The sequence below is a fragment of the Alosa sapidissima genome, chromosome 23, assembly GCF_018492685.1.
Source record: "Alosa sapidissima isolate fAloSap1 chromosome 23, fAloSap1.pri, whole genome shotgun sequence".
Lineage (NCBI taxonomy): Eukaryota > Metazoa > Chordata > Actinopteri > Clupeiformes > Clupeidae > Alosa > Alosa sapidissima.
Window position 1 is genome coordinate 4931821 of NC_055979.1, and position 12006 is coordinate 4943826.

A 12006-nucleotide genomic window follows, 5' to 3' on the forward strand; every position below is an offset into this window, starting at 1 on the left:
AGCAACAGTGGTGTGATTGGCTGGTTTGTGTGACGTCACCTACGAGTGCAAACAATGCTGTCTGATTAACCCTGCTGTAATCGCGGGAAAATAAGCTAACTTTAGGTTATACTTTGATCTATTTTTATGTTTCTTAAGTGTAACGCTATTGCATTGCTGTTTGACAGTAGTGAAATCAACCGTAAACTAGCTCATATTTGCCAGTTATTTAGCTAATGCTATTGTATTGCTGTTTGACAGTAGTGAAATCAACTGTAAACTAGCTCATAGTTGCGAGTTATTTAGCTAATGCTATTGTATTGCTGTTTGACAATAGTGAAATCAACCGTAAACTAGCTCATAGTTGCGAGTTATTTAGCTAATGCTATTGTATTGCTGTTTGACAGTAGTGAAATCAACCGTAAACTAGCTCATATGCTAGTGGAAACATCATATAAGTATAACTGCAGCAGAAGTTTATTCTTCCTACCGCTCTCAGAGTAGCACTTCCATTGTCAAAAGCAATCCTCAGCCAAAAGCTATATTTTCTGAAAAACGACTCTTGGATATCACCTTGTCGTGGGAAACAGCAGATTACCACCCTCCAGCTAACAACAACTCTCCACCAATCAAGGTAAGTACATGAATTACTTGATTTGAATTTACCATAACAATTGCTTGATAACATTTTTGAAGTTACACAACTATCACTTTCTCTCATGAAAACAACGTTAATCAGTCCTTTGGTAAGTATAAGTAATGTTACCCTAGCATAGTTATTTCGGGAGAAGAAATGTAAGTCTAACAGTGGCTAACAGGCTAATTTGTGAATGGGTTTTCCAACTCTCGGTCAGAGTCAATCTTACAGTTGTAGACCTATGGAACCGTTGTTTTTTTTACGTGTATCGGTAGAGTAAATACATGTGTGTTTATTAACCTTTTCCTCAATTTATAGCTAAGCGCCACGGTTCATTAGTAGCCTCTGGTTTGTGGTCAACCATTTGCGCGTAAAGTGACGAGCTATTAGGACTTACGAATGGGTTTTCCTGTGGCCATCACTCGATCGAGTCAATCTTACAGTTGTAGACCTATGAAATCGTTGTTTTTTTTACGTGTATCGGGAGAGGAAATACAGATCGTATTGAAAGCATTTCCCATATCGTAGCCTACTAGTTCGCTCACAACAACAGCAAAAATGAAACATGGAGAGTGGATGTCTCCGCAGAGACACCACTGTTACATGAGATGCACACTCAATCGCAATTCGACGCAGGAAAAAAAAGCAACGACTGGTAGAAACGAAGGTAAATTGGATTAAAGCAAAACTTGGCCAAAAACATTGTGTATGCACTTGTGGTGAGCCTAGTGGACTATAGCCTAACCAACGAAAGTAAAGGAGATTTGCACCAAATAAAGGCAGTGTTGTGTTAACAAGTTAATTTCTGTCATAAACGGAGTAAGCTAAGCGTTTTCTCCATTGTCCACTCGATTTTCGCATAGACCTCTGTACCAGGCAGCCACAGCACCACACACTTGGGGGCATGCTCATGAGCCCCCATGTTCATGCCCCCAAGACTGTAGTGCTGTGGCTGCCTTGTAACCTGCATATTGTTTTTATTTTTTCCCTATTATTAACACTCTATGATTTTCCGAAATAGTAAAGGGGAATTCCTGCGATTTTTCGCATTGACCTCTTTACCAGGCAGCTACAGCCGTTACACTTACTGCCCATTCTCATGCCCCAAGACTGTAGCGCTGTGGCTGCCTGGTAACTCGAGCTAGGTGAAACCAACTGAAACAGAGATTTATGAGAATTATGTTTTAACCAAGGACTAAAAGCGTCAGCGAATACATTTTAATTATAAACATGATAACACATGAAAACTTCCTGTTCTAGTTTGATGTATGTTATACACAGCAGTGGTCATGCTTTTCTATGTATGTCCTTGTTTTGTATGTCCTTGTCAATGATTGTCCTAACTTTGTTTGTCCTTTGTTGTTCTTTGTTTGTTCTTTGTTGTCTGTCAGGCCTCAACGAAAAAGACCACCTTTAGCATTCACTCCGCATTACTCCTGGCAGAGACAGGTGTCTTATCCTACTAACACCCCACTCGTGGCCTGCACCTTAATGTGGTGAGTGGGCTTTCAACTATACAAGTCTTACTTTCATGTTCCCATGGAGTATGGAGGTTAACTGGCACCATAATTTGATGTAAAAAGTAGTGATGCTCCGATTGAAGTGGCGTGAATTCGAGGCTATTGACCAGATGGATAAGCTACCGAGTTGAATTGAACATAGCCTCACGCAGACACACACACACAGTGAACCACTTTGCGCTTACGCAAATCTACTACGCAACCATGGAAAACTTATACATCTGGAGAGAGCTCCTTGCTAACTATCCCGCTAGCTCATGTTACGTCTGTCAGTAGGCCCTAGTGCTCACTAAAATCATTAATGAACATTGCAAGACACTTATTTCCTCTATGATCCCAGAAAGATTTTCTTCGATTTGTTATCTAATGACATAGAAAACAATGAATTGCATCCACATTGCATCCTTATGCACTATTACATTACATTTGGCACTATGCGCAACTTGTATTCACTAGCCTAAAACCGTGAGACTGATAATTACTCTCACATATTTCTTAAAGTGACAGGCACTCAATTACACCTACACATCACCAATGTGCACTCAATTAGACCTATACACCACATTAACGATATGCCTAAGTGTAATAGTTTAAAAATCAATATGAAGTATTCAAATTACTAAATATGTTTAGCTACTAGTAATGGTGCAATCATTGGTACAATTGGTGCAAATTCTGATAGATTATAGATAAAAGATTCCTATTCCCCTGCCATTCTGTGATCGGCAATCGGCAGATCATGATTTTGGTGATCGGCCCCAAAAATGCTGATCGGAGCATCTCTAGTAAAAAGAGAAACGAGAGGCTCAGTCTCTCAGAAGTAAAGATACCGAGGTATTCATCTTTGTGAAAACTTCTTAAACTGTCAACGATACCTGGGACACCGAAACACCGGGGCACATGAAATTTGGTGGGTATGTAGCCCCGCTAGACTTTTACAGAAAAAAATAGTTTGGTCCCCGGGGGCCACTCCCCCACCGTGCTGGGCCCCCCGAAACCCAAAAAATGAAGTTTTTCCTAAATAACTACCTGAACCGTGGCACTGAGGATGAAGATTTTTTTATGGTAAGTTGGTCTCAAGGGCCCACATCAACCTGGCCCATAATCACAACGTTCCCTAACGCGATGGTTTTCTAATAGAAAATATACCTGAAAGATAACCTGTCTATGATGCAAAGACCGGGCTGGGACATTTCTGCTTGCTAAATAGGTTTTTTCTGCTGTTGATTTGGTCACAGTCCTTGGTGGCCCTGTCAGTGCTTTGTAAAGTGTTGCATTAAGACCACAAAAAGTCTCAAAAAGCATCTGAGCTAACGTTCATTCCCAAACACCCACTAGGCTACTTCAATACTCTATTTTAAAAATTAACGCACCCGTGATGATCTACATCTAAACCAAATATTTTAGAGCGCACTTTGAGAGATGTATCCAAGGCAGGGCTGTACACATAATCGTAATATTATTTGTTGCACGTGCTACAAAAATCATTCTGTGCAATGGAAGATTTACCAATGTTACACCGGTCTGATACAGTTTTGCCTATGGCTATACATGCGTGAGACTGAGACGCCTGTTTATTTGTTTGAAGTGTGTGCAGGGTGTAAGAGGGGAATCGATGTGCTTTGATTCCAGCTTGGTAGTTGTAGTCTGTGAGATTAAAAAGCACGTGTGTGTGAAGTATCCAAACAATGACACCTTCATTATGGCTTCCATTATGGCTGCTTTAGCAACAAACCTTAAGCTACTGTGTAGTGGGTCCCAGGGTCCTACTTCATTTGCGCTTTCCGTGATTCATGAAGCTGTGTGAATTGTATTAAAACTTTTCGCCACGTGGCAGCTTAAGTCCGCTTGATACTGTAAGGCATAAGCCATTGGTTTCCAAAGGAGATTTTATATGTGTCGCCAGCATAGCCTATTGACAATTTATGTTGTAAATAGACCTACCTTATACCTGTAGCTTAGGGAAGCTAACAGCTTTCTATTAGGATCTAGTTTGTTAACAGTTACGGTTTTGTCATAACTCCCTGATGCATTTTTGCATTTAGAATAGCCAGAGCGTGGATATCTCAATCGGAAAATTAAACAATATCGGGCGTCTACCATGGACTAGGCTGGGTGAATCCAGCCTGATCTGCCAGCAATTTATTTTTTGATTTCTTAAAAGATTGAGCTTGGTATAGTGAAAGCCAGACTAACCATGGACCTCAGTTACACAATGCAAGGGAACATGAATCAGCCTATATTTGCACGAACAATAGTTCTTCAACTTGGCCCGTTAAAATGTGTATGAACAGTCTAGCGACGCATTTCATGAAGGCCCATTTGGACATGTCAATTATTTGCACCACTGGTTAGATGTAAAACTGCATTTTGTTTCAGACTACTGGTAAGCTTACTTAATTTGTGCATTGACAATAAAGTATCACATGAACTAAAGATGACTATGATGTTTTTGTTTATTAATAAATAAATAAATAAAAATATAACATTATGCTGATACCTTCTGCTTTTCCCAAATACAATATAGCCTACAGGTGTAAGTGACCTTTCATCAATCCAGTTGCAATGGATGAACTGTGATGAACTGCCCTTCTTGTGATTGTTTAGAGATTTTAAAGGTTTTATAACAATACTACAACTTTTTTGGCTTTTCTACAATCTATTCACCTTTGCAGCGCCAGTAGGCTACTCTCTGTGCAGCCGCACACACACACACAGGCACGCCAAACAAGCATACACAAAAGTTTCAAGAGTGGGCGATGGAGTAAAAGATGGATACAAATTAATTAGTGTGATTTATTTTCGCGGAACGGATGTACAGGACTGAGCTGCTGTCATATTTTGTACCGCTATGCGGTACATCTAGTTTAAAAAGCAACTGCAGCTACATTGTGCGTCTGCCCTGATTCTGATACCATGGCGGTATTAATTAAACCGTGGTGGGCTGCCATGCTGAAATAAACGTAGAGGAAACACTGTGACCTCTTTATAGACCTTTAAGCTAAAGTTCTTCCACAGTTTTTAAAACCAGTTTAAAACACTGATTGTTTGTTGATTTTATTTTCACAGGTTGACAGGCCTCAATGGACAGTGAGACAGTGATCTACCTTTGGACTGGCACCGACCAGACATGGACACTGAAACTTGATTTCTCATGAATATCTTTACAAAATGCAACACACATTGTGGAACACTTTAGACACTAATAAACATGTCCACTTTTCTCTGGAATTGTTTTGTTTGTCATTTGTGGTAATGGATTTCCAAATGTATGGACAAGCTTCATTTTACTGTTTATGTGTGTAATCAGCTGATATTAGAAATTATGTATTTTAGAAATGTATATTAGAAGCAAAGGTAGCCTAGACATCATATTACAAGAGTGGCGTGTTTAAACTTAAGAAAACATTGATTTAAACTAAAGGTACTTAAAGTAAGATTCACAGAAATGAATTTAATTTGCTGCCCATTTTATTCACACATGTATAGCTTGTCAATTTCTTTAGTCTGATTTGGTTTTGTCAAGGGTTGGGTTAATGACGTCAATGTTTCCGGTAGTTTGCATGTAAATCATATTACAGAAATTGTAATGTCCGATATATCGAGGGTCTCGTTTTAACATCATGTCAGGTAGGAGGGTTGTGCCCATAAAGATTCACTGACGAATGTTGTCGGGCTGTAAGAGATAAATATATATATATATATATATATATATAATTAGGTGGCAGTGCAGGATAAGAAATTACATTACATTACATTTGGCTGACGCATTTTTAGCCAAAGCGACTTACAACATGGTAAACAGTTTAAGTTTTAAAGCAATTCTCAGCAATTTTAGGACAATTTAAAAAGCATTAGAGTACAGTAAGAATAAGTGCATCAGTGAGTGCTGTTTTTAACAGTTACTTGTCAGTTTAAGACGGCTGGTGAGTGCTAGGATCAGCAAGACTTGTTGTAAGTGTTGCTATGAGAGGAGATGTTCTCTAAAGAGCTGGGTCTTCAGGAGTTTTTTGAAAATGGAGAGGGATGTCCCTGCCCTTGTAGGAACTGGCAATGTGTTCCACCAACGAGGAACAACAGATGAGAAAAGTTTGGATTGGCCTGAGCGTACCGGTGGTAGAGCTAGACGTCATTCGTCTGAGGAGCGCAGGGGTCTGGAGGTAGCGTATGTCTGTATGAGGGCATTAAGTAGGTGGGAGCAGAACCGGAGACTACTTTGTAGGCAAGCGTTAGAGCCTTGAATTTGATGCGGGCCGCCATAGGTAGCCAGTGTAGCTGGATGAGCAGCGGGGTAACATGTGCCCTTTTGGGTTGGTTGTAGACCAGGCGCAGGCTGGGAGACCTGTCAGGAGGGCGTTGCAGTAGTCGAGTTGTGAGGTGACTATTGCCTGAACCAGAAGTTGGGTAGCATCTTGAGTCAAGTGAGTCCTGATTTTCCGTATGTTGTAGAGTGCGAAACGCCATGACCGGGCGACTGAGGCAACATGATCTGAGAACTCCTATATTTCTTGCAGTCCTGGTAGGTGATACAGACAGGGAGTCAAATTTAATGTTGATGTTGTGGTGTATGGTAGGTTTAGCTGGGAGGACCAGCAGTTCAGTCTTTGAGAGGTTCAGCTGGAGGTGGTGTGCCTTCATCCATGTAGCTATGTCTGAGAGGCAATCCGAGATCCGTGCTGAAACCAAGGGGTCATCAGGTGGAAAGGACAGATAGAGCTGTGTGTCGTCTGCATAGCAGTGGTATGAGAAGCCATGCGAATGGATAATCTGTCCCAAGGAGTTGGTGTAGATAGCAAAGAGAAGGGGGCCCAGCACTGAACCCTGGGGGGCCCAGCACTGAAGAAATAGAAGAGCCGTCTATAAATTACAAACAGTAGGTAAGACTGCATGTTTTGGTGGCTAGCTGGGTAGTTCTGCATTTCAAGGTTTGACAGGCTAGAAGTTCGCAATTCAAATTTCCAGTGGAGCTCCAAGCGGATTTCTACACGCTGCCTTCAACACTGTTTACAGCTCTTTGAGTCACGGTAACATGTTTTTGGTACATAGCTAATTTAGAGGCCGTTTACACGACACCGCCGGGTGGATTTTCTCTTACCGCTTTCACACCTTTAACGACTCCGGCAAGAGGTGTAGAGAGGTGTACACAGAGGTGTAACCGGCTAAATGTGCTGTAGTGCATATGCCAGACCAGTCGATGGCGCCGCTGTGCAGAAGCTTCACGATAATTTCGCGTGAATCGCGTAGAAGAAAACATTGTTGAAACAGTTTGTTAAGCCAGAGAATGTCTAATAAGTGCTCTGGTTAAGCAGTCGCATGAAATAAGGAGACTACAGACAATTCGGTTTTCAATTCAACTGTTAAACTAATAAAGTTCATTTTCAAGGTATGTGACTGCTATGTGAAATTTCAAATGCTTTGCCTACGCATTGCATTAGGTCTGAGCACCACTGGAGAAAACACTAACATGCAGTATTGATTGAGTACTGATTATAATTTCATCAAAGTTAATTCTGTATTAAAATGACTACATAAACACATAGCCTACCGTTACAGTCCATGAAACATAGGAAGTGTAAGACAACACTATAAAAAAGCTGCGCACGTAAAAATCCCATTTGCTGCGCACCATTATCCTACTGCTACAAGGCTGCACTTCACTGCACTCACTGCAAGGATTTAACGTTACATCTATCAGTCCGGGATCCAGTAATTTTGTGTCGCGCCTGGTCTTTTTTGCAAGAAAGGTAAGGTTAACCATATTTGATGTCTTCTAATCACATAATTTCTACCAGTGCCGGCCCGAGCCTTTTGGGGGCCCTAAGCAGAATTTGATTTGGGGGCCCCCTCCCACAACGCAGAGTCACCTGTGCTTGGCGATAATTGACAACTTCACACTATAATGTCATATTATAAATTAATACAGTGAGGTTAAGTATTAATACAGTGACTGATTATGAACTACTGTCCCCCTGTACACAGATGCATAAGGACTCGGTAGGCTCATTCAGTAATCCATCATTGCTCACATGCCAAAAATGTTTTGGGGCTCCGCTCTAGACTTCTGGCCCCATGTGCTTGGTAAACCAATGTATTAATATAGTTGTTATTTACACCAACCCTGTCACCTTTTAATCTTAGAGGGTACTAAAATCACAGATTTATTTGAAACATTCATATTCAAAGTGAAGCACTAAGGGTGGTTTACTGAAGTTGAATTGACAAATAACAAAATACAACAGCATTTGTATTTGTTGTAAACAAGTACATCCGTTTAATGACTTGTTTTTCAACAGATTTGCAGAATAAATCTGCAAATGTACATTAAATGAGCAATCTTCAACTACAAAATAAAACCAAAATAGACAAACATTAATAATCAAAAATAAAATGTCCCAAAAAATAGATACTTATTCCTACTTCGTTCCTGGCTTTCAGGTATCTGCAACTCTGCAGTGGACGAACCTGCAATGATTAAATAAATACATAAATAAATAAAACAAAAACTATGTTAAATGTGTCATGTCATATTAACAGGCTATGTAACCATTTGCCATCAAGAAAACCTCACCTTCTGTGTCATCAGCCATGGAGGCAGACACTTGATGAGGTAGAGTTAGGTAGAGGTAGAGATGTGCTCCAAAGTACTTCAACAGTGTCTCTGAAAAAAAAAGTGCATATTTGATGAGCAGAATGAGTTTATTTTGCTATCATTACTTACACTCATCAACAAGCAATTCCACATGTAACAATTCATATTCTATTGGCAAATGAGGCATAATCAAAAGTATACTTAATTGCAGTATGGTCTGGTGAACGCTTAACATGGTGATCTACTGCAGCCTAAATATTAGGGTAGCACCGCTACATCACTCGCCACTGTCTTAATCCAATTTAAGTCTATTTTCATCACAGAAGTCTCCCCACCCAACATGGTATATTTTCTCAAACACTACCATCTCTCTCCAAATATCTTAGAGCAGAGCGCACGTACTGTTCCATCTTTGCCTATGAAGCTGGAACGTTACCGATGCCCAGAGTCGCGCTAGTGGGTTGGGGTTTGGACTAGGAGCCTGGGCTTAGCCTGCTGTTGCTATCAGACTTACCACTATGTTACATATTATTGAACAGTAATAAACTATCAACACTTTCAGGTGCGAAATCAGAAACAATCCCTCTGTGGTAAATTTGCCTTCAGCTACGTTTTCATGTAGCTAATGTAGTGCTAATGTCCACTTCAGTCAGCTAGCTAACTTTAATTTACAACATAAGCCCACCTAGAGCTAGGGTACATGCTTGATTGAACATCCAAAACAATCCCAATATCCTTGACATCTGAAATACACCTAGATAAATATATATTAATGGGAGACATTTCTCTGTTGATGGCGGGGATTTAGTTCTGGTGATGGCTTATATTCGATCATGACAGCTAGCTAGCTACCTCAAGCACAAAACATACTGTAAATAATAATGCAAACATACCTGTATCTTGCTCGTTTTTCTCCTCTGTCATTTTCTTCTTTCTGTTTTCGGCACCAGAGGGATATGTGCTTTTTTGTGACTTGTCTTAACATCTCACCGTCTCTTCCGATTTTTGAACTTGATGCAGTGTCTGCACGAATTGTCTATGAACCCGAGGTGTCTAGTTTATGCGCGTGACTCAAAGGCTGGCAGACACAGTAGAGGTAGGCAGGCACATTGATCATGAAATCAGAATTTTCTTGTTTTGAATTATTAATTGTTTCATTTATTCATTCATTGATGTCAAAAAAAAAAAAAAAGAAAAAACTCGATTGGGGGCCCCAAGCAGCCGCTTAGTTCGCTTATGCCTCGGGCCGGCCCTGGGCAGGCAGGCCCATGTTGAGTTTCAGTTCAGTTTACTTTATTTGTAAAGGAGTTCAGCAGATCCAAGGGCCTCGGACTGTGGGAAAAGTGGGACTGATTACAGGGCCTCAATGGAGGAGAGGGCCCTTGAAAAGTCTGGAATATATCTTATTTTACCTGAATATTTTAATTTCCAAATTAAATGTCAAAATGAATGTCAGACAAAATGTAAAGTTTGACTGACTACATTTTGTACAAAGAAATAGTGAAGACTGTCTAAGGCAGGGATGTCAAACATCAGGCCTGCCAGTAGGTTTAACGGCCCCCCCAGATGTTTTTGGTAGGAACGGAAAGTCAGAAAAAAAAAGATTCACATCCAGTTTTCTTCAACAATGTGTTATAACCAATATTTCTATAATATGACAAATTGATTAAACCTAGCACTACAAACCATCCTCAGCAAGGAATAAGCAGAAAAACTAACATGGAAGTAGGGCATTTCAAGAGAGAAAGAGCAGTATGTGACAGCAGCACATTATTGTCTAGGCGACTTGTTTGCTCATAAGTGATAATCAAACAACACTCTGACACCCATGCAGAAAAATGATAATGACCATGACAATGACAGCCCCCCACGAGATTTCATTCCAACAAATCCGGCCCACTACCTAATCGGAGTTTGACAAGGTCTAAGGTCATTCTCACTCTCCCTTGCTAAAGCGCAAAATGGTTTGGTCCGCCTGCACAACGATTCATAAGGTATCTCATTTTGTTTACGTAGTTGAGCATCGCTAGTAGTGGACAGCTAATTATTGTGCTGCTGGTAGGCTACAATGTCTTTCTCCAAGAAAACCAAGTCGGATTACCAAAAAACAAAGGCAAAAACAGGAGAGATCAAAATGAGGGGAAACAGCTAATACACTTCTTTCCAAAGAAAGGTGAGCACACACGTAATGACACGAAATCCCATGGTGTTAAACTGCTTGAATGTCTCCGCAATAGAACTGAGACAACCAATTGAAAGAGCGGCAAATACAGTTAGTTACACAGGTAATCTGAGGTATCGTGATCCACTTCCATCTCCAACTTGGCGCCAGCTTGATTCATGCCCTATGGTAGGCTACATGCTGATAGTGGTTCCGGGCGCAATTTCCCCCCTTCCTTTCCTTTCGGTTGTCGCTAGTCTTAACTTTTTTTTTTTACTCAGTAACGGATGGAATTTGTGATGTAGCGAAGTACAATACTTCACTCAAAACGTAATCAAGTAAAAATAAAAGTAGCCTACCAATTTTAAAAACTACTTAAAACATACAAAATACACAAAAAAACTACTCAATACAGTAACGTGAGTAAATGTATTTAGTTAAGCTACTTTCCACCTCTGGTTGTCGGTCCAGTAGTGGGCCGGTCCAGGAGAAAATTGCCAGGGCCGAATTTTGTTCCCAGTCCGACCCTGACCGAAAGTAATGATAAAAGGCACAATTCCGGGAGGACTTCTTGTCGCCATGGTCAATGCATTTATATCTGTTATAACTATATTTGTGTGTTATGTATTGTTGTGTGTCTTGTCCTTGTGTCTGTCTTCTGGCTGTGCAATTAATTGCCCCTCGGGGACAATAAAGTTGCCTTGACCTTGACCTTGATCTGTGAGTGTGCGCACATAGCGCATGCCTTACATTGCACATTATGGCAAAGGCCATGCCGCTCGTTATACGTTTCACAAAGTATATGTAGCAGTAAAATAAAATAGAAATACATGAATAAATTTAGATTAAAAAAGCAATAATTGCATGAAATACAGCTTGTTCAGTAGTCTCGAAGCTCGAGTCCGAGTCAAGTCTGAAGTCTTTGTGGAGTCGCAAGTCAAGTCTGAAGTCACTGTTTTTGCGACCTAAGTCCAAGTCCCCATCTTTTTTAAATTTCTATCCCTTCATTCTCTTTAATTCAAGTTCACAGCACGAAGCTGACATGAAGAGCATTTATGCTTTATCAAGAATCTAAAAGATTAGCGTGGCACCGCTCTAGATGTGTCATTAAATTAATTGT

General features: G+C 40.4%; 1 long non-coding RNA gene across 1 annotated transcript; it reads left to right on the top strand.

The window, feature by feature from the left end:
* Positions 1 to 289: 289 nt before the first annotated feature.
* On the top strand, positions 290 to 5300 carry LOC121698458. The gene is made up of 3 exons (XR_006026766.1): positions 290 to 613; positions 2008 to 2112; positions 5206 to 5300. It is a non-coding gene; the product is annotated as an uncharacterized LOC121698458 (long non-coding RNA).
* The last annotated feature ends 6706 nt before the right edge of the window (positions 5301 to 12006 follow it).